The sequence below is a fragment of the Camelus dromedarius genome, chromosome 26, assembly GCF_036321535.1.
Source record: "Camelus dromedarius isolate mCamDro1 chromosome 26, mCamDro1.pat, whole genome shotgun sequence".
Taxonomy (NCBI): domain Eukaryota; kingdom Metazoa; phylum Chordata; class Mammalia; order Artiodactyla; family Camelidae; genus Camelus; species Camelus dromedarius.
The window spans coordinates 22,494,071-22,518,043 of record NC_087461.1 but is presented as its reverse complement, the minus strand read 5'-3'; the positions used below and the strand labels follow the sequence as shown (position 1 = coordinate 22,518,043).

The 23,973-nt window shown below is 48.6% G+C and overlaps 1 long non-coding RNA gene across 3 annotated transcripts; it reads right to left on the bottom strand.

Moving 5' to 3' along the window:
- Positions 1-258: 258 nt before the first annotated feature.
- On the bottom strand, positions 259-22,948 carry LOC116150489 (uncharacterized). Of its 3 annotated transcripts, none has more exons than XR_010377963.1 (4): positions 22,713-22,948; positions 11,308-11,588; positions 7,106-7,293; positions 259-6,899 (listed from the first exon to the last, which is right to left on the bottom strand). It is a non-coding gene; the product is annotated as an uncharacterized LOC116150489 (long non-coding RNA). The 3 variants fall into 3 exon arrangements; XR_010377962.1 differs by having other exon boundaries at positions 7,106-7,264; XR_010377964.1 differs by having other exon boundaries at positions 7,106-7,264; positions 11,444-11,588; positions 22,713-22,947.
- Positions 22,949-23,973: the final 1,025 nt, after the last annotated feature.

Below are 23,973 nucleotides of genomic sequence, written 5' to 3'. Positions count from 1 at the left end.
TAGCTTGTAACAGAGGTCAAGTTGTGACCACAAGTACCAAAAGTACTCTGCTGATCAGGTGAACAGATTCGTTTGGAAAGTCTTAAGAAGTTTTGGAAAGAGAAGAAACAGGTTGGCAGAGGAATAAGCAAAGGTAAGACATTTGAGAAGACTTAGAGGTGGATCACACCTATGTTTAGAGAGTCAATTTCTTAATATAGAAAGGAAAAGGGAAAGGAATATAAAAACAAAACTTTCACTCAACAGTATGTACTTGTATGATCCCATTTTATTTTTTTTTTTAATGTATATATTTGCATCAGAGTCTGCAAGGATTGACTTCAAACATTTGCAGTGATTATCTTTGGATGCTGCAGTAAGAATTTTTGTTTCCTTGTTTTCTTATTTTTCACATTAAGCATTCACTGATTTTTTTTGCAGATGTAATTCATAAACCATAAAATCCACCATTTTTAGAGTGTACAATTCAGTGTTTTTAAATGTATTCACAGAATTGTACAACCATCCTCACTGTCTAATTCCAGAAAATGTTCATCATTCCCAAAAGAAACCTAGCGCCTACCCCTTAGGCGCCACCCCCGGGGGGCCCGCCCTTGCTCCCAGCCCCAGGGAACCGCTAATTACTTCCTGTTTCTATAGACTTGTTTATTCTGGATGTTTCCTATGAATGGAATCACGCAATATGTAGCCTTTTGTGACTGGTTTCTTTCCATCAGCCTCATGTTTATCTACCTTGGAGCATGAGGCCTCCTCACTGTTGCTTGTTGCCAGATGAAATTCCACTGCCTGGCAGGTCTGCATTCGGTTTATCCATTCATTAGTTAATAGACACTTTAGCTGTAGCTTTCCCCCTTTTGGCTCTTGTGAATAATCTTGCAATGAACACTTATGAACAAGTTTTTGTCTGGACGCCTATTTTCAGTTCTTTTGGGTGTGTACCATGGAGTTGGCCTCCTGGGCCACATCAGTGTTTACCTTTTGAGGATCCACTAAAGAGTTTGCCCGAAGTTCTGCATCCTTTTACATCCCCACCAGCAATGTACGAGGGTCCTGGTTTCCCCACACGCTCCCTAACACCTGCTTATTTGTTAACATCACTTCTTAGAACAGACAGAGAACACAGGTGCTAAGTAAGGGGGCCCAAGACACTTTTTTCCCCAACAAATTTAATCCTTTTTATGACTTTTCCACAGATGAAATATGAAGCATGCAAAGATTCTCTGTAGTAACAATGAAAGAAAAGCTGGCACTTACTGGATTCGTATTTGGCCACTGGGTGGGTTAGTGCAGAATTCTGTGCATGTATCATCCCATTGAGTATTTACAGAAAGCCCGGAGTTTGGAACCTATTCTGGAGGTGAAGTCGAGGTTCAGAGGTGACGTGACTTGAGAAGTGTCACGACACTCCCCCAAAGCCGAAATTCTCAACCATGCGTTGTGACATCCCAAACCCCCTCCCTCCTGCTGAGTGTTTCTGGCTGTACACCACCATGTGGCATTTACATATTTCCCCAAAGGGAAAAAAATCTTTCTCGAGATGATTTTTCACAAGTCAGGTACAATTTATCATGCTCTGAATGCTAACAAACTCTGGAGATGCAAAAACTACAGCTGATGTATAAATAATCTGACTCAGCGATGTAAACATTAATCCAACGCCTTTTGGAAAAATGAACAACCTTGTTTCTCTGAGTTGACGGGATACTTTCTTCTCTCCTTTTGGATCTTTTATTGGCTCATCAGTGCCAGTAGGAATGGGTTCTAACACTGATAAGCCCCGAGAAGGACTTTGTAATCAAACAAATCTCAAGTTAGCCATGCTTTCAATTTTGTTTAGAAGTGAGGTTTTTTTTTTTTCCAACCGTGCCCTGTTTCCCAAAGAAAGCATGGTAGCTTTTGTGGTAGAAAACGCATTCACTTCTGTGATTTCAAATGACAGCAGAACCAGTTCTGTTTGCAACTAGCCAACTTCAGCTCCTGAGATGGACCCGTGGAGGAAGAGGTATGTGAATAAGATCTGAATAAAGCATTTTATTAGATCCCAAGGAGAATCAGTGGAATCTAACGTCGTTTTCCTGGCATTGCATCGGTGAAGTGGGGTTGTTAGGGAGGCATTACGCTCTCGTCTTCTCCTGTTGGTTTGAAGCTTGTTTTGTGCTAGTGGTGCTGCTGGTGGACTTGCCTCTGCGTCATTCTGTCTGAGGACTGATTGTCCCGCATCCTTGCTGTGACCATAACTTAATGCTCAGAGCACCTGGGGCGACAAATGGATGCTATGTCTTATTTTTATTATCTGTGCTTTTGACATTTTAACCTGGAAAGATTACGTGGCCCGAGTCACACACTCAGCTGCACTTGGAAGGTTGGTCCACAAGGCTGAACCTTAATATGCTTAAACTCAGGAGAAATCAGGGGGTCGTAGGCTCACCCATTATTTCTCTGCTGGTGAAATGGAGGCCAGTGGGGTAAAGGGCTGTTATGGGCTGGACTGCCCCCCCCCCCAGGATCCACATGCTGAAGCCCTAACCGCTCTCCCCACCGCACGTCAGAATGTGACTACATTTGGAGATAGGGCTTTAAAGAGGTTAATTAATTTAAAATGACATGATCAGGGTGGCCCTAATCCAACATGACTGGTGTCCTTATAAGAAGGGGACATTTGGACACAGACGGGCACAGAGGGAAGAAGATGTGAAGACACCGGAAGGGGATGACCACCCACAGGCCAGGAGAGAGGCCTGGAGCAGACCCTGCCCTCACAAGCAACCAGCCCGACCGGCACCTTGCTCCCACATTTCTAGCCTTGAGACAATACATTTCTGTTGCTTAAGCTGCCAGCCTGCGATATTTTGTTACAGCAGCCCGAGCAAGCGAACATGTCCATGAGGGATCAGAGGCCCCCGCCCCCCGGCCCCCAACATCCATCGCGATGCTCCAAGGTGGTGCCTCTGAGGCTTCCTGTGCGAAGCCCCGAAACCACAGGCATGCCTGCCGTTTGGTGCTCACAGGCCTCGTGTTTATTTCAGATACCACAGAGGTCAGTGTCCTCTTTGGTCAGGATGTCGTCCTCCAGCAGATCTCAATGAAGGATTTGGAATTCGAGCCATCTGGTTGACCGGTGTGCGGCTGCGCTGACATCCCACCTTCCTGGGAAGAAGTTGTGCCCACAGCCACGTTTTGTTCTGACATCCTGTGATTTGGGGAAAGAGGCCTCTGCGCTCTTGTAAAGCGCACGGTTCCACCCCTGGGGCGGAGTCCTGCCTCTCCCCTGTGAGAGAGGCACACACTCGCTTTTTCTGAAGGAGGAACAGAGTGAGGAGGCACCACGTGAAGTGTTTCCCAGTCACCGCCTCACTTAGTCTTCACAACCTCCCTGTCGGGAAGCTACCATCACCTCCTCCATCTGCTAGACGGGGAAACTGAGGCACAACAGGTTAAGAGCTCGCCCCAAATTCCACAGCTCATGACCGGGGGAGACAGATTTGCCTTGCAGTCTCTGACTCAGGCCTGTGCTTTTCGCACCTCAGAATACCGAGACGGGACCAGACCACCCTCCTCCTTACAGGCACCCCACGCCCCCAGGTGACAGAGAGGAACCGGCCCAGGGAGGCCCTCCCCAGCTGGGGCTCATGGCATTTTGTCTCTGGAAGCTTCAGACTCCATCGCCCCAGGGCTGATGGTGGGCTTTCCGGGGGGCTCTCAAAAGCACCCCTGAAAGAGCGGTCCATGGAGGGAAGACCTCGAAGGCTTGGTTGCTGCTCCAGGGTGAGGAGACAGAAAGCGAGGGTGAGCAGAGTGTCCACACCAATTCAACAGCAACACTAGGTCGGTGGAACCCAATCATAAAAAAAGAAATGAGCTTGTATTTTGTACAAGAATCTCATTTTTCTCAGCACATGTCATACCTCATTGCAAATAAGAAAACTGGTCCTTCACGGCAGACATTGGACAGTGCTGCCCAGAGGCCAGCATAACTGATGGAGGGGGCACAGAGATGATGGGGAGACACCGAGCCCAGGCGTCACGGGCTGTGTCTGTGTCTCCCCAGACCCAACACGCTGAAGCCCTGACCCCCAGTGTGATGGATGGTACGCGGAGGTGGGCCTCTGGGTGGGCATTAGGTTTAGGTGAGGTCATGAGCGTGAGGCCCCCGTGATGAGGTGAGTGTCCTTGTAGGAGGAAGAGACACCAGAGCTCTCTCTCCGCCGTCTGCAAGCCAAGAGGGGAGCCCTCGCCAGGGACCGATCGGCCGGCACCTCGATGTCAGGCTTCCAGCCTCCGGAACTGTGGGAAGTAAACGTCTGTGGTTTAACTCCCCAGGCTGTGGCACTTTGTCGTAGCAGTGCGAACGGACCAAGAGTCTGGCTCTGCCACTCACAGCCCGAGGAGCCGAGCCGGCAGCAGGGTCTCCTGCCGCCCGGGGCTTCCTCCACGGGCAGCATTTCTTCCCTTGGGTCTTCATCAAAATCGGTGTGGGTTCCCATGACATGATGTGATGTAACATGAACAAGCCGGTTCCCCAGGACACAAGATGCCCCGGATGCATCACACCCCATACCCTTCCTGCTGCCGGGCTTGGCAGCCGCCCTGCCCTCCGGCCACCCCGCAGGAAGGAAGGACGGGGCTCACGATCCCATCCCACCCACAGCCAGGCCCACCTCGAGGTGGGACTTGCAAGCTCTTCTACCCCTCTCCTCACGACCTCAGAGCTCCTTACAGCAATCATTTCCTCCTCTTTGGTATCCATGGGAAGTTCCATTTTTCTGCATTGGTAAAATAAACTGGTATCAAGAACAAGACCTTTTCTGTATAAAACAACCTGCTCAAGACTTATTCTTGTTGTTGTTTGAGAGAAAGGTCCAGACACTTTAAAAGTTTATGAACAGCCCTCCCAGCTCTTGTCAGCAAATGGAAGCCTGCGGCTCCCCGGCATCGCTGCTCGGTTATCCTGGGAGAGGTAGGTCAGGGAGAAGAGGCCCGGGAGGCGGGGGGGTGGGGGTGGGGCAGCAGGAGACTGGCCCTGCTACTGAGGAAGGTGACCTTGGGGGAGTCCGGGACCTGCCCTGCGCCTGGCTCCCCACGAGGGTTCGGGGCTCTGTGACCCCACACTTCTTGATGAGGTCATTTTCCACAGAGGCTATCCTATCCTTTCGATAACCAAACAAGCAGCCAAAAGGCCTGAAACCAGCCCCCCGACCCCACCACCCTCTTCACTCTCCAGGCTGTCCTGTTAACAGGAGAGTAGGGAGAAGAGGCCCACGATGAACAGCCAGTCCTTAGAGAGAACATCACGCCCAGGGGCCGGGGGGACGTGGCTTCGGCCTCCTGGAGTTCCCAGCAAGTCTCTGCTGTGCCGGAGGCTGCATCTGGCTTCCATCCAGGGCCACTTCTCTCCTGCCCAACACGTGCCTGTGGTTTCCATCGTCCTCACGCCACTCCCGCTCCTGGAGGGCCCCTCCTCCTTCCTCCTCTGCATCCCGCACACTCCTCCTCCCATGACCCCGGTGCTCCTGCCCCCTCCTTCCGCAAGTAACTGGTGTTTACAGCGGACAAAGCACGTTGGTCAAATCCTTGCGATATTGGTGATGTGTTGGCTTCTGAACAAAAGTCACCAGATCCAGGGAGCTGAGTGTAATTTTGCCTCCGAGTCCCCTGTCTACCCAGTGCCACTGCAATCAGAGGGGGCCAGGGGACATCAGACGCTTTATGTACACACAGTACCTCCTGTGAGCCTGGCAAACCCCGTGAGGCAGGCTGGTGGGGGAGTGGGTAGCTCCCTTTTATAAATGTGGAAAGTGAGGCTCTCTTGGATGCCTGGGCACAGATTGGATGCCCTGGGGTGTCCACTGGTCTTAAAAGAAAAAACAAGCACAGGCTGGTCACGTGCTGACTCAGGGCCAATGCAGAGCCACTAAGAAGCGGAGGTGAGGGGACTCAGCCCTGATCTGTGGGCTGCCAAAGCCCCTCTCCTCCACCAGACCTCCCGCTCTGGCCTCTGCCCTTACCCCTCTGGAAGTGTGGCCCCTGGGATGCCAGAGCGGTTAGGGAAGGTGGGCACCTGGAATCCAGTGAGGACCGTAGCAGACACGAGCCTCCGGGATGCCCATTGGAGGAGCTGGGTCCAGACCAGGAGAATCAGCTCCCCACCTGGAAGCCACAGAAGGCTTGCCCTTCTGCCAGACAGCAGATCAGAGGCAGCTGCCCAGTTCCACCCTGGAAGTGTGTGCGGGAGTCTGGTTGGGTTGGGATGGCCCAGTGATGTGGGTCTGGATACTTAACGGGGTGGAGAACACTGACAGGTCAGTCCTGCCCCGAATGCCAGGAGGGCCCCCTGAAGAGTGGAGAGCCAGCTTCTCCTTTTGCATCTGACCTCTCACTGCTGTGCTGACGCTGGCCCCCAGGATGCCGTCCAGCGCTCCTGGGGCCCCTGGCCTGCTTTCAGGCTGCTAGAGAAGCAAGGCATTCAGAAACGCGTGACCAGCCGGCTCTGGACTCCAGGCTTTTAATCTCCTTAATTGAAATTGATTGGCCTCTTGGGAGGCAGCTCTGCATTGGCCCTGAGCTTCAGCACGTGATCAACTCCTGCTTCGTTCTTTTAAAGATCCATCAACACACCAGGGCATCTAATCTCCCTGAATCCTAGGCCCCTTTCCTGACGGGGAGCAAAATCAAAAACAGGCACACTTAACAAAACAACTCAGGGAATAAAAGCGCCTGATAAAAATAAGGGGGAAGATGCCCGTCCCACTGTGGCTCAGCATTGTACAAAAGGACAGCCCAACCCCACGACCGAGAAAAGATGTAATCACACGGGGACGGAGCTGTTGGGGGGCGGGGGGCTTGTGCCTGCTGTGGCTCCCAAGATAAACAGGCTGGACTGGAGCATCTCGAAGAACTGGCTGCAGAAAAGATAAAAAGGGAAGAAAAGTGAAAGCCCATCTTAAGTTAAAGAAAATCAAACATTGAGAGAACAGTTTGAGCGTCCAGATTTGTATTCCTCCGGACACACAACAGCCCGCCCCCCGCCCAAGTGGCTGGAGCTGGTTTACAAACCGGTTTGGCAGGTCATACCTCGGAGAAACTCCTGATAGGGCCCCTTCCTTACCAGGCTGATCACATAGCCAGGAAATAGTCCTCTGGGGGCTCTCCTGTGGAGCTGGTGGTCATGCCAATAACTGGGCGCTGGGCTTGAAAGGCGCTGTGCTGGCGGACTCAGGCCACCCAATGGCTGCCAAGCCCCGGGCTCTGTCCCCACATTGGCCACCTGGGGGGGCACCAGGACACAAGACACACCTTAGAGGTAAGGAAACACAGCACTGATAAGTCAGGTAGTCATTAAGAGGGACAAAGTCATCGTAAGAACGTCTTTCCGCCTGATCTTCTAAAGATTAAGTTGAAGGGACCAGGAGATGCCATCCCCAAATATGTCACTTTGGCATAAGGATTACTTTGAACTGGTAGAAAGTGAGAATCAACAAGATATAGGAAGAATCCTCTTCTCTCCCTTAAATTCCCTTTGCGAAGATGTCTCCCTGTCCTATACTAGAAAGGGAAGAGTGACTCTTATCACCAGGACAGAGTCAAATCTCCATAAACAGATCTTATTAAAATATCCTTACAGGGGCAGAGGGCATAGCTCAGTGGTAGAGCGCATGCTTAGCATGCACAAAGTCCTGGGTTCAATGCCCAGTACTTCCATGAAGTAAATAAACCTAATTACCTCCCTCACCTTGCAAAAAAAAAAGAAATGATTTTTTTTAAGTTAAAAGAAAAACAAAAACCCTTATCTTCCATCAGTTTCCCCCTTATATATCCTAGTCACTTCTCCACAATGTGTTGTCCCTTGAAGCTCAAGCCTCCTTTCCTTTGTTGAAGATGGTCTATAAATCCCCAAATTGAGTCTAACAACCTGTTTGAGTTTCACTCTTTCTTCTGTGAACTCTGTGCATGTAAAACATTAATAAAATACATCTTCCTCTTCTCCTGTTAATCTGACTTCTGTTGGTTAAATTTGCAGGCCCTCAGGTACTGGACCTAAGAGGGTAGACGAAAAGATTTTCCTCCCCAAGTCCACAGAATCAGATTTTAAAAGCAGAGATGCAGCTTATTTGCTGTAGAAAGCTCCATTTTCAAATAAATTCAAGTTGAAAGTGGCTCTTAATCTCCACTTTGTCCAGCAGCAGGAACACGGCCCAAGGATGCATCAGAGGGTGAGCACTATAAAAACAAGGGCTGTGCGTGTCTCAGCCATGGAGCTAGTGTCTAAGGGTGCCCAACACGTAGTAAGCACTCAATAAATATCTGTTGAATAAGTGAATAAATCCATGGTTGGATGGATGGATAGATGGATGGATGGATACTGGATCAAACAGGGCTGCGGAAGGGTAATATCTCAGTGGTAGAGCACATGCTTAGCATGCATGATGTGCTGGGTTCAATTCCCAGTACTTCTATTAAAAAAGAAAGAACAAAAAGGAGACACACAAATAGGGTTGAGCAACTGCATCATGCAGGAGGTAAAATGGTAGCTTGTTGAACACAGGCTCCCATAAAATACTACCAAGACAACCTGTGGATAAAGCAAAGCTCACAGCGGAAGAGAGGTCACTACTTGGCAGTCTTGACAGCGTCTCTAAACAGGGTAGGGGAAGTCAGCATATTCACCTGGTTTAAGGTGCGTGGTTCAGTGTGGGGCTGGTTAGGATTGGCTAAGGCTCATGGGCACAGCAATGTGAGTTCACAGTCATTTGACGCTCTCTGTTGAAAAGCTAAGCAGTTTTAAGTGGGTTTGGGGGAAGTTCCCGAGGCAATAAAGTTATTTGCAATGCTTATCTTCCTGAGCAAATGATTCTGCACTAGTGAAATCATATAAGTAGAAACAGTCGTCACGTTAGTGAAGACTGCGTGGTACTAGTCACATTAATGCAGATGGACGGAAGCTCTGTGCGTATGGATGGCTTCAGTCCTCAAGCTAATGACCTTTAGTAAACCATTCTCCTTCCACACAATGACAGACACAGAGAAACAGAAACCACGTTTGCTCACAGGAGTACAGCAAACCTACGTGGCTCTAGGGCAGGCAAGGTGGCTAATTTCTGGGTAAGTAGTGCTGACATTTGCTAAACCGTCGAGAGACAGGTGACTTGACTATGCCTTTGACTTCGCTATCTGACAATAGCCCTGGGAGGCAGGACCACGAACATAACTTGCAGAGCCCTGTGCAAAATGAAAATGCAGGGTCTCTTGTTCAAATACTAAGAATATCAAATAGTGGGGTGAGCATAGTTTGGTGGCAGAGCAAATGCTTAGCATGCTGGAGGTCCTGGGTTCAATCCCCAGCACTGCCATTTTGAAAAAAAGAAAAAAAAATCTCAAATAGTCTAGCTGTTCTTCAAAAAGCTAAGCATTGAATTGCAACATGACCCACTCCTAGGTATATACCAAAAAAACCCTAAAAACAGGAACTCAAACGCACAACTGTATACCAATGTTCATTGCAGCTGATTCACAATTGCCAAAAAGGGGAAACAACCTAAGTAGCAGATCCTGAGGCTCTAAGTGTGGTCCCTTCGCCAGCAGCGTCAGCATCACCTCAGGGCTTGTTAGGAATGCAGAATTTCAGAACCCACCCTGGACCTCCTGAATCAGAATCCGCATTTTAACAAGAATCCCAGGTATGCCCTTGGCTTCTTTCTCTCTCCTTTTTTTTACTGAACTATAGTCAGTTTACAATGTCGCATCAATCTCTGGCGTACAGCATAGTGGTTCAGCCATCCATACACGTACATATGCCCCTTTTCATATTTTTTTCACTATAGGTTACTGCAAGATATTGAGCATCGTTCCTGCAATGTGGACGGACCTGGAGGTCGTCATTCTAACTGAAACAAGTCCTTGGCTTCTCTTGGTGATACTCCTGACTCGTGGCCCAGGCAATCTTGGGAAAACATCATCTAATTTCTTCAATCCAGATCCCGGAGCGTCTTTCCCCAGCGTCACCCCCATCCATCCTGGATGCATTGACCAAGCCATTTTCTAGGACACGCCATTCAGCAAGACATGGTGGTGAGCCCTGACTCTATGTCTTCATGATTGAGGGAAACTTTTGCAAAGAACAAAGGGATAATGCTGAATGAATCGCAGACTTGTGGATGGATGTCCCTTCCTCACACTTTTAATTCGTAGCACTGCCTGTTAGGATGAAAAGAACGCTGCGTTCCTGCCATAGGTACCTCCAACACATCCTTAAATGGAATAGAAATCTTATTCTCCACAATTCATCTCTTCCCCAGCCAGACAAGCACAGAAAATTAAACAGTGGTCTGTTAAAATAAAAAATACAAAGAAAACTCTTGTAGCAGCCAAAAAGCAGAATAAAGAAAAACTTAAAAACACAGACACAAACTTTTCCTATTACTGTGCTATAATTAACATCAAGTAACCAATCAATTTTCCCCCCAAGAAAACAGTATTTCACTCATTGCCTCTCGAGTCACAGATTTTCATGGGAATGGATAAACAAAATGGTGGTACAGATGTCTAATGGCATATTATTCATCCAGAAAAAGAAATGAAGTCCCAGTATATGCTACAATGTGGATGAACCTTGAAAACATTATACTAAGCGAAATAATCTTCACATAAAATAATAAATATTATCTGATTCCACTTACATGAAATCCCCAGAATGGGCAAATTCGCAGAGACCGAAAGTGCACCCGAGGTTGTCGGGGATGGAGGGGACAGGGAGGTGGAGGGTTGTTGTGTAAAGCATTTAGACTTTCTATTTGAGGTGAAGAGAAAGTTTTGTAAATAGTGGTGATGGTTGTGCTCAATCGTATGTTTAAAACGACAAATTTCACGATGGGTGTGAGTTTAATCTTTAATGATGGCCAAACACTGTTACATGTATTTGACCACAATGGGAAAGTTACTAAACAAGAAAAATGAAGGATTTCAAGATGGCAGTGGCTAAGCACATGGCAGGCTCTGCTGAGCAGGGGGTCTGTGTGAAGCCAGCTCTGCCAAGAAGATGGGGACCCTCAAATTTATGGCATGCCACATTCTGGAGACTGAGCGCTACATCTGGGTCACTGAAGACCTCCTGAAATCCCCCAGGCTCCAGAGTCCACTGGTGCTCAAACAGGGATGGCAAAAATCACAAGCCCTCACCCTCCCACTGCCACTGGAGCCCTCCCTCACCTCCCAAAGGTTACATCCAGGATCCAGACCCCAAGCTCAGGAGGCTTCCCAGTGCCAGCCCTGGAGGCGACAATGTTTGCGGGATGTTCCTTCCCTACTACTTACATCAGTCCTGCTATCTTAAGCCCGTGGTACTGTTCACAGGGTGGACGTGCGTAGCCGGGGCGCGGAGGGAGCAGAAGTCCGCCTTGAGTCCCTTGATGGATAATGAGGTGACCAGTCACTGCCCCCACGTCCTCACCTGGCGTTCACGGAGTGTGCGCCCTCCGCTCGTGCATCCCCCTCCGTGCAGGCTGTCTCCCGCACTTCTCGGGGCTTCCTCTCACCTGGGGTCCATTAGGTGGGACTGAATGGAGTCCCCTGCAGTGGGGAAGTAGGGGCGGGCTCTAGGGAGATAAAGGTGGATGGGGTTGAGAGGATGGCAGAGAGCAACCAGCGTGGCCAAGAAGGGGTTCTGGCCATGTCGTCCAATTCAATCAGAGTCTACATAGCACACATATTAGGTGCCAACGAGAGGTGGGAGGGTGTTAGAAAGGTGAGCCAGGCATGGCCCGCCCCAGGGAGACTCAGGGAAGATTGCTGGCCACCTTCGCCTCGCATATCTTACATGATCAGCCCTTGATCTGGGGTTGGCTGAGCAGTGAGAATGCCCTTCTTGCGAGCCCAACCAAACATGGATGCCCACTCGGTGAGCTTCCTCAGTCCTGAGGCCACCCCTGATTCCTCCTGCTTACTGGTGGCCCTAAGCTGTTTCACCTCTGGGTGACCACTCAGGAGGAGGGTGAGGGCTCTGCTGGCTGGCCAAGGGCAGAACCCAAATAGGACGTTGTGCGGTAAAATGATAGCAAGGAAGTCTCTGGCTTTGACCCTGTCAACCATTTAAGGATTCTGCAGCCACCCTAGAAGCCTCTGCCATCATTTCTGGGACATCTCCCGGAGGCGTCTCATGGGTACGTGTGTCCTTTCACAACAACGGAGCACGCACTATTTTTTCCAGCTGTAACAATTGTTCCTTACCAGGGGATGCACTGCCCCAGCTTCTGAAGGCCTGAAGGCCCCCAGGGAGGGGCCTGCCCCTGGTCCTGTCCCCTGCTGCTCAGGGGTCTGCAGTCAGGAGAGGTGCTCTGCCACGTCCCAGATACCGATCCCACCCACCTGTGGATGCATGTTCTTCCTAAAGGACAGAGAAGCCCGAATCACAGGCCTCACCCCCACCCCAAAGCTGGGCCATGGCATAGGTTCCTGACGCCTACATGCTTTGAGGAACGTTCTGGAGGATGTTGGATGGCTTTGCTGTGCTCAAAACTGCCCTTAAGGATTGGCTCCTGGCCTGGGACTTGCCTTGCTCACCCTCCAGGCAAACCCAGATGAGTCCTGAATCCTGGAGATTTAATTTTGGTCGGCAACTCCCAACATACTGGAAGTGTGGGGTCCGGATGTGTCACAGCCAAGAAATATCACTGATTTTAAGTCCTCCTCTCCTTCCTTTCTTAGGGCAGAAGTTTTAGCATCCGAGGGATCGGCTTGTAGCAGGCTCCCACTACCTCTGTCAGGGGTTTTAGAGTCAAACCCCTCCTCTTTCAATCATGTACTGAACAGATCTGCTTTTTCTAATGTCTTTTTTTTTTTTTTAATAACACTTGTTTTGTTTTAAAAATAATTTCTTTTAACTAAAAAAAAATTTTTTCCCCATAATGGAGGCACTGGGGAATTGAACTCAGGACCTCGTGCATGCCAAGCTTGAGCTCTATCACCGAGCTATACGCCCCGCCCTCTTCTAATGTCTTTTAATCAAAAGACATTACCTTTGAAAAATGTACTGGAATATCTCCCCATTTGGAGGGAGTCCTCTACCATCAAGCTCTGCTTTCAAGACCCCATCCCTCCAACCTTTACAGAAGAGTTCCTTTGCAAAAATGGACCCTTGACAAGTCCTGAAAGAAAAATTCATCCTTTTGAGCTTGCAAGAACAAATCTGCTGCAAACGCCCACACTCCGTATATTTTCCTAGGCTACTTCTTTGTCTGGTTCAGAAAGAAGGTCTAGAAGTCAGAGCATGAAGATCTGGAGGGGATTCCTGGCCCAGGCAATCAGCCTGCTCCAGAGTAACAAGCAGGGGCCTAAGAGCAGAAAGACTTGTCCCTTAGTCCCCCGTCACAGGAACCATAGACTCTACCGAAAGCCATTATCCATGGCAGGATCACCTGGGGGTCGTCTGGGTTTCCTGTTCCCACCGCATGCTGAGAGGGCTGACTCAGGGCACCGAGGAGAAAGGGACAGCTCAGAGGTGCGGGAAGATGATGGAGGAGGTGAGGAATGAGCTACAGCATGCTGGCCCCTGACAGAGAACACCAAATTCCCCCTCTCTACACCTTTCTGCAAAGTCACCATTGAGCTCCTCCCAAATTGCTTCCTTCAAAAACTCATGGAACTCTGACCGTCCATGAAAATGTTCACCAGCCCTGCCATCAGGTCATGCTCTTAGGTACATCAGACTCACACCTAGAGCACAGGCCCCCCCACTCCAAGGAGAAAGGACAGCGAGCAGCATCCTTTGGTTCAAGTGTCAGCCCACCGTGCAGAGCAAACACAACCCTGGGCTGAATCAAGAGGAAGGCAAAACCAAGGGAGTGACTTACCAGCATGGCTGTGTGAATGGCCCTCTCGCCAAAGTTTAAGACACCATGGACCGGCTCTCACAGCCTGTCTGTCACTACAACACCATTGTCCTGGCCATACAGGGCACTGCACGTGGTACAGGCCATAAAACTGAGCCTTGGGATTATAATCTAACCCATACACATGGGCAGCACAAAGAACAGAAACACTACAGAGCTGTTCTTAGAACATCAGGTCATGAACAGCTTTCAACATCCAGAATTACACTGCACGGAATGTGTTCCCATCTCCCTGCATTTCTCATCTCGCATTTTTGCTCTCCCAGCGCTTCCACCAGTTTTATGACTCAATTCCCTGTATTAAATCCCTCTCTGTTTGAAATACCTTTGGTGATTTCTGGTATTTCTGACTGAACTCTTACTGATGAATGCTTCTTTGGTTTTTTGTTTTTTTGTGTTTTTTTTTTTTTTGACACTTGTGAACAGGCAGACCTTGTTTTATTGTACTTTGCTTTATTGAACTTCACAGCCATATCTTTTTTTTTTTTTTTTTTACAAATTAAGGTTTGTGGCAACCCTGTGTCAAGCAAGTCTATGGGTGCCATTTTCCCAACAGCATTTGCTCACTTGTGTCTCTGTATCACATTTTGGTAATTCTCACAATATTTCAAACTTTTTCATTATGATTATATTTGTTATGGTAATCAGTGATCTCTGACCTGACTAATACTACTCGCTGAAAAACTTGGATGATGGTTAGCATTTATTGGCAAAAAGTATTTTTTAATTAAGTTATTTACATTGTTTCTTTAGACATTAAAGTGTTAGGTGCTTAATAGACTGTGGTATAGTGTAAACATAACTTTTAAATGCACTGGGAAACCAAAAAATTTGTGCAACTGGCTTTATTGTAATATTTGCTTTATGGCGGTGGCCTGGAACCAAACCCACAATTTCTCCAAAGTATGTTTGTAAATACCCAAGTTTTCATGTTTCCGTCCTCTTCTTTGTCCTCATTTTGCTGAGTCCATGACAGGATCTTTCTGTTTTTAATTTTTAGGTTGTCAACGTTTCTTCCCACCACCCTCTCAACTTTGGCCAAATTTGCCACTTGCCCCTTCGTTGGGCTCCTCTGGTTTTAGACCACTGTTACATTAAATTGGCAAACAAACTTAAAGCTCTGGGCAGACCCAATCTCTTCCTCTGGGGACACCTCCAGGCTCCAGTGAATCTTTTGTTCCACTGGGTCATTAACAAAGAAGGTCTGTCACAGCGGGACCCTGCCCCTGTTGATGGGAGCTATGCATAACTAATGAAGAGGAAAATTGGTAGCCAAATGACCTTATCAGTCTCCACATGTTTCTAATAACTTTTGCATCTCCCAATCTTCATTTACCTACACGTCTTCCTTCCTTCCAAAATGAATACTCCAGATTCAGCCCACTAACATTGGTAAGTCTGTATTTTCTCTTCCTTTCCTCCCCATCTATGGCACTTGGTTTTATAGAGATCACCCCAGCTGCTTGGTCACACTGTGTGTATTTTAAATACCAGTTGCCTTGGTCTCTAGTTGTGGCTACTAAGATGTCATAGATACTCCAGCACCTGGGAGACTTATGAGTAGGAGCTGTGCATACCACAGGGGTAGGTAACAGTCTCTGTTTCAAGTAAGAGGTCATCATGCTTCCATGATGCTCGGAAGAGTTTATTACTTGTCCAGTCACAGAGACTGCAGGAGGCAGAGCCAGGATCTGAACCCAGATCTTTCCGATGCCACAGCTCCAGCTGGGTCCACCATTCAGAAGCAGAGCCTCTAACAGTGACGGGGGCCCAGGATGCCTTCCCAGAGGCAGAGGTGAATGCCAAAAGCCAGCAGTGAGCCAAGAAAAGTCAACAAAGCACTGGATTTTAAATTCCAGCAAAAATTCTAGCCCTACTAGAATGTCAACATGAGGCACCTCTTGGTTGAACGTTCCATTCCCGTGTTTCTTAGCAATTCCAGAAGCTTTATCATAAAAACCTCCAGTTCAGAAGTGCCTTCCAGAGTTATTTCTCCTGAGTCACACATATACACGGAAGACAGTTACGTGAACAAGCACAGAGGTGTGGCGGGACTGGCAAGGAAGGGAATGTGTGGAGAGACTGGAGGTCGGAGGATGACTGGTCTCGCCTTATACACTGTTTCACTTGTTACAATGAGCATGCATTTATAATTTGAAAAGCATCAAATAAGAAAAGTCAAGAGCTTATGGCAAAGGCAATACTATACATTCACCTAATCCCCTTTTATCTTCTTCCTGCAAACACAAGAAGGCTTCATTTCCCAGCCTCCCTTGCACTTAAGCTGCGCCTATGTAACTGGGTTCTGACCAAAGGGATGTGGGCAGAAGCGATGCATACCAGCTCCAGACTGAGTCATAAAACCCTGTCATCATCCACATGCTTCCTCTTCTGCAGCAAACTTCTGAGTTGCGTGATTAAGGTGACACCATGGTAAGAGCGGTAGAGCCTAGTATTGGAGGAAAGCCACCAAGGAGAGTCCCCGGCTTACATCAGTGACCTATGGCATTAAGCCGAGGAGAATATGCGGTTCCTTGGGACACTCTACCTATCCTGACCAACATGGCGCTTACACGTGCCAGGGATTTCCAGTGTCCCCCAGGAGCCCTGACAGAGCCTCTCAGATACTTCCCACATGAAAATAGCCCTTTCGTGCTTTTGCTCCCTGGAGTTTTTCAGATTCTAAGTTTGTCTGAGGACACGTTTTGGAATATAGCTCCTTCCCCTTCTTCTACCCCTGAAGGGAAAGGAACTACGTTCAGAGTCACCTTCTCATTCTCACTTTGATACAGTGGGTTTGTTCCAAAGGGAAACAAATCAGGGACTTACCGGAGAGGAATTAGTACATAGACTTTACATTCTCACTTAAACAAGACTTGAGAAAGGGAAGAAATTTTATTAACAATTTTATTCCCCCCTCAGGGACCATTGTACTAACCTAATATTTATTTCTTGTTACAGTGAAACCTTGGATAAACCAACAGGGATTGGATTGTTCTAGACAGACATGTGTTTCACAGAACTGGTATTCATTTAGGCAATAAAATGCTGTTGACTTTTAAATGTTCTGAGGAAGATGTTTATGAAGAAGGGCGACACAGTCTACCTTTTCTAGGTGATTCAGGACTCACCCAAGCGCCGTGCTCCCCTGAGAGGCTGATGCACACAGGTACCTCTGCCTACAGCAGTCCTTCCCCACCTCTGCCTAGTTAAATCCTCCTCATTCTTTGGCTGTCAGCTCGAAGACCATTTCCCTCAGGCACAATTATCTACATTTACTAAAACTCGTTGAAGTGTTCGCTTAAAATGGGTGAATTTGGTAGTATGTAAATTGTACCTCAATAAAGCGAATAAAAACAACACCCACTGCCAAGGAGGTGAAGCATCCCCACCCTCCCCCCAGATGTGGCTGCACTACCGTGTGGAATGGGGGAGGGGAAGCGCATCGCAGCAGAGAAACCTGACGCACACTCTGTCAGCCAGGCGGTCGTGGTCGCCGTGAGCAGCGACAGGTCACTTGCTAGGACGTACCCTTGACAGGATGGGATGAAGATGGCACTTCACCTCTGTGATCTCCCTCCCAGAAACCATAACCCCCGTCTAACCACGAGGAAAATTCCACCAGAGGGGTGGATCCTACTAAATACCTAACTAGCTGTCCTCCAAGCTGTCAAGGGCATCAAAACCAGCAAAAATTCAAGAAACTGTCACAGCCAAGAGGAGTCCAGAGAGACATGTGGGATCCCGGATGGGATCCTGGAACAGAAAAAGGACATTAGGTACCAACTAAGGAAATCTGAAAAGCAGAGGGGCTTTTGTTAATAACGATGTATCCACATTGGCTCATCCCTGTGACAAATGGGCCATCGTCATGGAAGATGCTAAGATGCAGGAGAAACCAGGTTTGGGATATATGAGAACCTCTATACTACCTTCACAACCTCTCTGTTGAAAAAACAACGTTCATTTAATTCATATTAAAAAAATTTTTTTCCTGAGTTTCTCAAACCAAGTCCCCCCTGTTCTATGTCAGCCTAGACTACTGACTAAATGAGTTGTTTAATGTACCACCATGTGCAGTTATGTCTGTGTGCTCTGCTCACTGTATCCTTGGGTACAAGGGTCGGGCCTAGTTCTTCACTGGTGCTTAGCAACAAACTGAGTGCAGGTCAGGGAACACAAATCCCAGGACAAGAGAATTCTTCTGGGGTGTCCTCTACTGCATTCTCATCCCCTGGAGGCGCCTGGACACGGGGACACTCAACAAAGTCTCCTCCCCAAGGTGAGCCAAGGGATCCTCGCCCTGGCGGTTGGTTTGAGTCTGGGATAAAGACACTTTAACTCAATCTGCCTAGTTTCTTTGGTAAAGCCTTGGGAGAATTGATGGCTGCCACGTGTCCCCTGGATGAGCTGAGCGCACCGGGGACTGGTCCGTAAGAGAGGAGTGAGGCCAACACTCAGAGCGAAGGACAAGGGACCGAGTGAGAGGCCCCGGGGTTCCCACCTGGGCCGCCCTGTCTGGCTCCTAGAACGCCTGGGATCCTCTGTGTCCTGGGAGGCCCCCTGCTGTGTGAAGTCCAGTGACCTTGGCCATGAGGTCCTGCTGCTAATTCGACTTCACCAAGACTTTATCTGGGTCGTGTTTGTCTAGCTGGTGCTCCTGTCATGAAAGATGCTGAAGCAAGTTCATGTGGGAAACATCACCGGGGCTGGAGAGAAGGAAAAAGGACAACAGAGCAGAAGTGGGGACCAGAAGAGGAAAGCAGGTGCTGGAAAAGGGAGGAAGAGAAAGAACTGGAAAGAAATGAACATGGCCTGAAACACACACAGAAACAATGAAGATACGGGTTTCAGAGGGTTGTGAATTCATTTGTTCAGCAATTATGTCCTAAGCACCTACTCTGAGCCCGGACCCACGCTAGGCGTCAGGAACACAGGACTCAACGAGACCGAGCAATTGACCAGCCTCAAGGAACCTGTCTCCTGGCGGGGGCTGCGGGAGGGGGTGGGAAGTAAACCAACAAATAATTAAACAAAGGAGATACGGGAGCCTGGTGAGTGTTCACACAGCAATTGAAAATAGTGTGGCTGGCAGAAGAGTACAGCTCAAGTGGTAGAGCGTGTGCTTAGCACGCATGAGGTCCTGGGTTCCATCCCCCGTACCTCCTCTAAGAATAAACAAACAAACCTAAGTACTTTCCCCACCAAACAACAACAACAACAACAACAACAGAGTGTGACTGAGAGGTCACTTTATATTGGTGGATCAGGGAAAGTGACATTTTTTGACACTTAAATTGCTCTCTGAAGGACAAGAAGGTTCCAGAAGGGTGAAGGCGGTGGGAAGGGAGGCAATGATCCAACCAGAGGGAGGAAACAGTGCCCTAAGTTTCCAAAGAATGTTCTGAGGAATAGGGAAGGGGTGGCCCCTGGGGAACATCTGGTAATGTCCGGGGACATTTTGTCCTCACAAGGGGGTGGTGGGGACAGTGCCGGTGGCACCTAATGGTTAGAGGCCAGGGGTGCTGCCAAACTCCCACAGTGCAGGGGACAAACCCCTGTGCAAAGGATTGTCCAAAATGTCAGCGGTGCGGGGGAGGGCAGAGCTCAGTGGTGGCCAGCCTGCCTAGCACTCACAAGGTCCTGGGTTCAAGCCACCACACCTCCATTAAAAAACAAAAACAAATAAATAAGTAAAGCTAAGTTTTAAAAAAAGACAACAAACAAACCAACCCCAGCCCAAAAATGTCAATGATGCTGAGATGGAGAAATCCTGCCCAGGGGCCATTGTAGGCTTGGCATCTTCTGGGTGTAGGAGGCAGGACACCACGCCCGGAGGAGAACAGAGGAAAGGGCAGGGCTGGGAGGAGCCTGCCTTTGCCGGCCTTGGCGAGGAGCTGACATCTCACTGTAAGTGTGGCAAGGAGCCCACGAAGGTTTTTAAACTGGGCAGTGAACATGGACTCCCTGATTTTTGGAAACGATGACTCTGGCTCTCATGTGGAACATGGCAGGAGGGGCAAGTGTGAGCGAAAGAGACCAGATGGGGGGTTTTAAGAGGGAGGCGATGGCGGTTTGGGTGTTCCTAACAGCAGGAGAGTCAGTGAGGAGTGGAGGCTGGTTTTAGAGGTGGGGCTCATGGGTCTTGCTGATGAAGGGAAGGCGGAGGGTAAGGAGAAAACAGAAATTCAGAGTTTATGGAAGGATTCACGGGCAGCTACATGGGCATGTGGCCAGTGCCGACAGCCGTCCACACCCTGGGCTAGGGGGGACCTCAGTGGAGGCTCTCAGGTCAAGGTCCTGGGCACATCCCAGCACGAAGGCAGCAATCCCCCTGGGGTGGCTGCTCCACTGTGGGTTGGGGCACAGACCTGTAAGAAGGGGGAACTGGCTTCCCTGCTCTTGGCTTGGGCTCCCTGCCTTCATCTTGCACCAGGCCTGGTAAATTATGCAGCTGGTCCTGCTTGAAGCTTTCCATTTTGAGCAACAAGATGCTCAGTGCCATGTACCAAACTGGGGAAGAGCAAGGTCAAGAGGTGCAGTTTGGGACACATTTAAACTCAAGATGCCTGCGAGACACCTCACTGACGAGATCGAGGAGGCAACTGCCTACCTACAGCTCAGGAAAGGTATAAAGTTGTAGATAGAAAGCTGGCCCCCATCAGCCTGTAGCTAGTGCTTAAAACCATGAGAATGATGGTGCAGCTGTTGTGAAAAACACTAGGATGGTTCCTAAACAAATTAAACATAGAGTTACCCTATAATCCAGCAATCCCACTTTTAGGGAAGTATCCCAAAGAAGTGAAAGCCGGACGCGTATGCATATTGGCACAGCCAAGTTCACAGCAGTGTTATTCACAAGAGCTGAAATGTGGAAACAACCACTCTGTCCATTTACAGATGAATGAATGAACACAACATGGTGCACACACACAAGGTGACATTATTCAGCCTTCAAAAGGAAGGAAATTCTGGTGGGGGGGTAGGATATAGCCCAGGGGTAGAGTGTGTGCCCAGCATGCACCAGGTCCTGAGTTCAATCCCCAGTACTGTCATTAAAATCAATAAATTAACCTTAATAATTCTGCCTAATAAAACTGAAAAAGAAAACAAAATTCTATTTAAAAATTTTAAAAATCAATAAATTAATTTTAAAAGCTTAATTACCTCCCCCAAAATAAAAAATAAATAAATAAAAATTAAAATAAATTAATTAATTAAAAGTTTTAAAATATATAAATAAAAATTAAATTTAAAAAAAGGAAGGAAATTCTGACACAGGCTATGCCACGGATGAAACTTGAGGTCATTCCGCTAAGCAGAAGCCAGTCACAAAAAAACAATGCTGTATGATTCCACTTTTATGAGGAACCTCACTAGTTAAATTCATAGAACAGGGGTCACCGGGGTTGGGGAGAGAGGGAGACAGGGAGTTATTGCTTAATAAGTAGAGGGTTTCAGTTTTGCAAGATGAAGGAGATCTGGAGGTGGATGGTGGTGATGGTTGCACAAAAATGTGAAAGCACTTAACTGAACTGTGCACTCAAAAATGGTTAAAATGGTAAATTTTATGTTATGTATATTTGATCACAATAAAAAAAGAACATAATTATTATTATTTATTGACTATTTCCATTATGCACAGCGCTGTTCTAAATTTTTCCTTGTTTAAAACTCATACAACCCCTCATAAGAATCTGTTAAGGTAGGTATGACATCAAACCTCTTTTTACAAACAAGGAAACTAGTGACCAGAGATGTTAAGTAACAGGCCTAAGCTCACACAGCTTCTCACTGGATGAGCTAGGATTTAGACTCAGGCAGACTGGTTCCTGAGCCCAGGCAAATTTTTTTTTTAAGACTGTGCTACGTGCCAACGGACATTATTGCATGTACTAGAAGAATCCATGTTTCACAATAAAACACTAACTTTTAAAATTAAAGGCTGAGTTTGCAGCCCACAAGCAGCTAGGTTCCGGCCTTTCACCATATTCCAACATCGCTTCCCAGCACGGGGCCTGAAGGGGTAGAAACCAGAAGGGATAAGAAATCATCCAGCACTAATCATTTTATCACCTCCGAAAAAATTGCTGTATGAGCAGAGACACCCTCAGGCAACATATGCCAGGGGCCCCCTGCTGGTGTGAAAAGGCCAGGGTTACCCACGGCCCCTTTCCTGGTTCTTAGGAGGAGTCAGCCTGGACTCAGCCGGGCCCCCACCCCCCAGGACAGGCAGGCCGCGGAGGGAGGGTTGCTGCTCCTTGGCACTGGAGAGAGATGGTTACTTCTGTGATTTTCTCAGTTGGTCCATCATGTTATCACTTAAACCTCTCAGACAGAAGCAGCGGAAGCAACCCCAGGCCTGCAGCGGGGACACATGCAGTGGTCGGGCCCCGTTATTCAGAAGTTCTTACTGAGGAAGCAACGTTAGAGCCGCTGGCAGAGTAGAGCGCGCACTGCGCGTGCGGATTCGGTTGCGGGGTCAGCGTTCCTTGGCTCAGAAACACATCCCACACTGTTGGGAGCCCGTGGGGCTGCACAGGCCTAGGCCACTGAAATGGAGGAAAAGCAGGAAAGGCTGGATGACAAGGATACCGAATGTCTTCTTGGCTCAGGTCCCGAGCAGTGGGAAGAGGGGGAGCAGCCTTAGAGTAATCTCGAGGGCAGAACCCCCAGATCTGAATGATTCCTTCAGCCCCACGGAGGCCCAGGCAGGGCCAGGCCCCAGAGCCGTGAACAGGCAGCCCCCTTCCTCAAGCTCCTGTTAGGTGTGGACCCTGCCCGGTGGAACTGAACTTGACCCACTGCCATTGCTTTTAAAGTAGTCCTTACCTCTCGGGACCCTCTGTGTAGTGGGAAGGACTTTGACCTCAGCTGCGGAGTTGGGTCAGGCGTTCTGCGCGGGCAAGGCCAGGACTCCTCACGGTCAGTGGGCCTTGCCCTCGTTGCACTCACACAAACAGAAAGGGAAGGAAACTGGGTGCCTTTCACTCATCCTGACTGCTAGGAGGGCAATTTATTTTAAGTTCCAATTGAAAAAAACAAAAAACAGAAAACCCCTAGCACCTCCTCCCTTTACTACTGCGTACAAGCTTTAAGCACATACTCACCTCCACCCACCTCCCCGGCCCACAGCCGCCTTCCTAGCACTAACTGTTCACAGCCATTGCTGTCTTGAGGTGTTTGGGCTCCTCAAAAATGGGTATAAAGACATTTAAATACATATGTCTGTGTTTTCATCTGCTGGAGCTGCCGGTAACATACCACAGACTGGGGGGCGTTAAGCAATAGAAATGTCTTTTCTCACACGTCTGGAGGCTGGACGTCCAAGACCACCACAAGCTTTGGTGTCTGGTGAAGGCCCCCTTCCTGGCTCACAGACAGCCGCCTCCTTCCTGTGTCCTCACGGGGTGGAAGGGGCGAGGGAGCTCCTGGCGTCCCTTCTATAAGGGCACTAGTCCCATTCAGGAGGGCCCCACCCACATGACCTAATCACCCCAAAGGCCTCACCTCCCAACAACACCCCACTGGGGGGTTAGGTTTCAACATATGCCTTTTGTGGGGACACAAACATTCCTTCCACGGGTATCTGTGTCCTCATCTTCTCTTGCAAGGGCACCAGTTGTATTAGGTTAGGGCCCAACCATATTTCCCAGTTTTGTCTCAGTTAGCTCTTTAAAGGCCCTATCTCCAAATACAGTCACATTCTGAGGTACTGGCGGTTAGGGCTTCAATATATGGATTTGTAGGGGATACAGCTAAGCCCACAAGGGCAGGGAAACGACCGAGGAGGCCCTGCCGAACGCAGCGTCAGCACAAGGCCAACCAAAAATGCTGTGCTTAACGTGTCAGAAATAGTTACATTTACAGCGAAGGAGGCAGAGAAACCGGATTGTCTTGTCATCTTCACTTCCATTCTCAACACTCTTAAACGAAGTTTCGAAAACAACGCCTAGTAAATCTCAGCACTCGTTAGCCATGGTTTTCTCCTAATTTTTCTTTTTAGCACTTCAGTTCTCTGACCTTTCCTCAGAGCAGGGCAAATATCACAAAACCACGCAATGCGTTAGCATCATCTGCAGGAAAGGGCAAC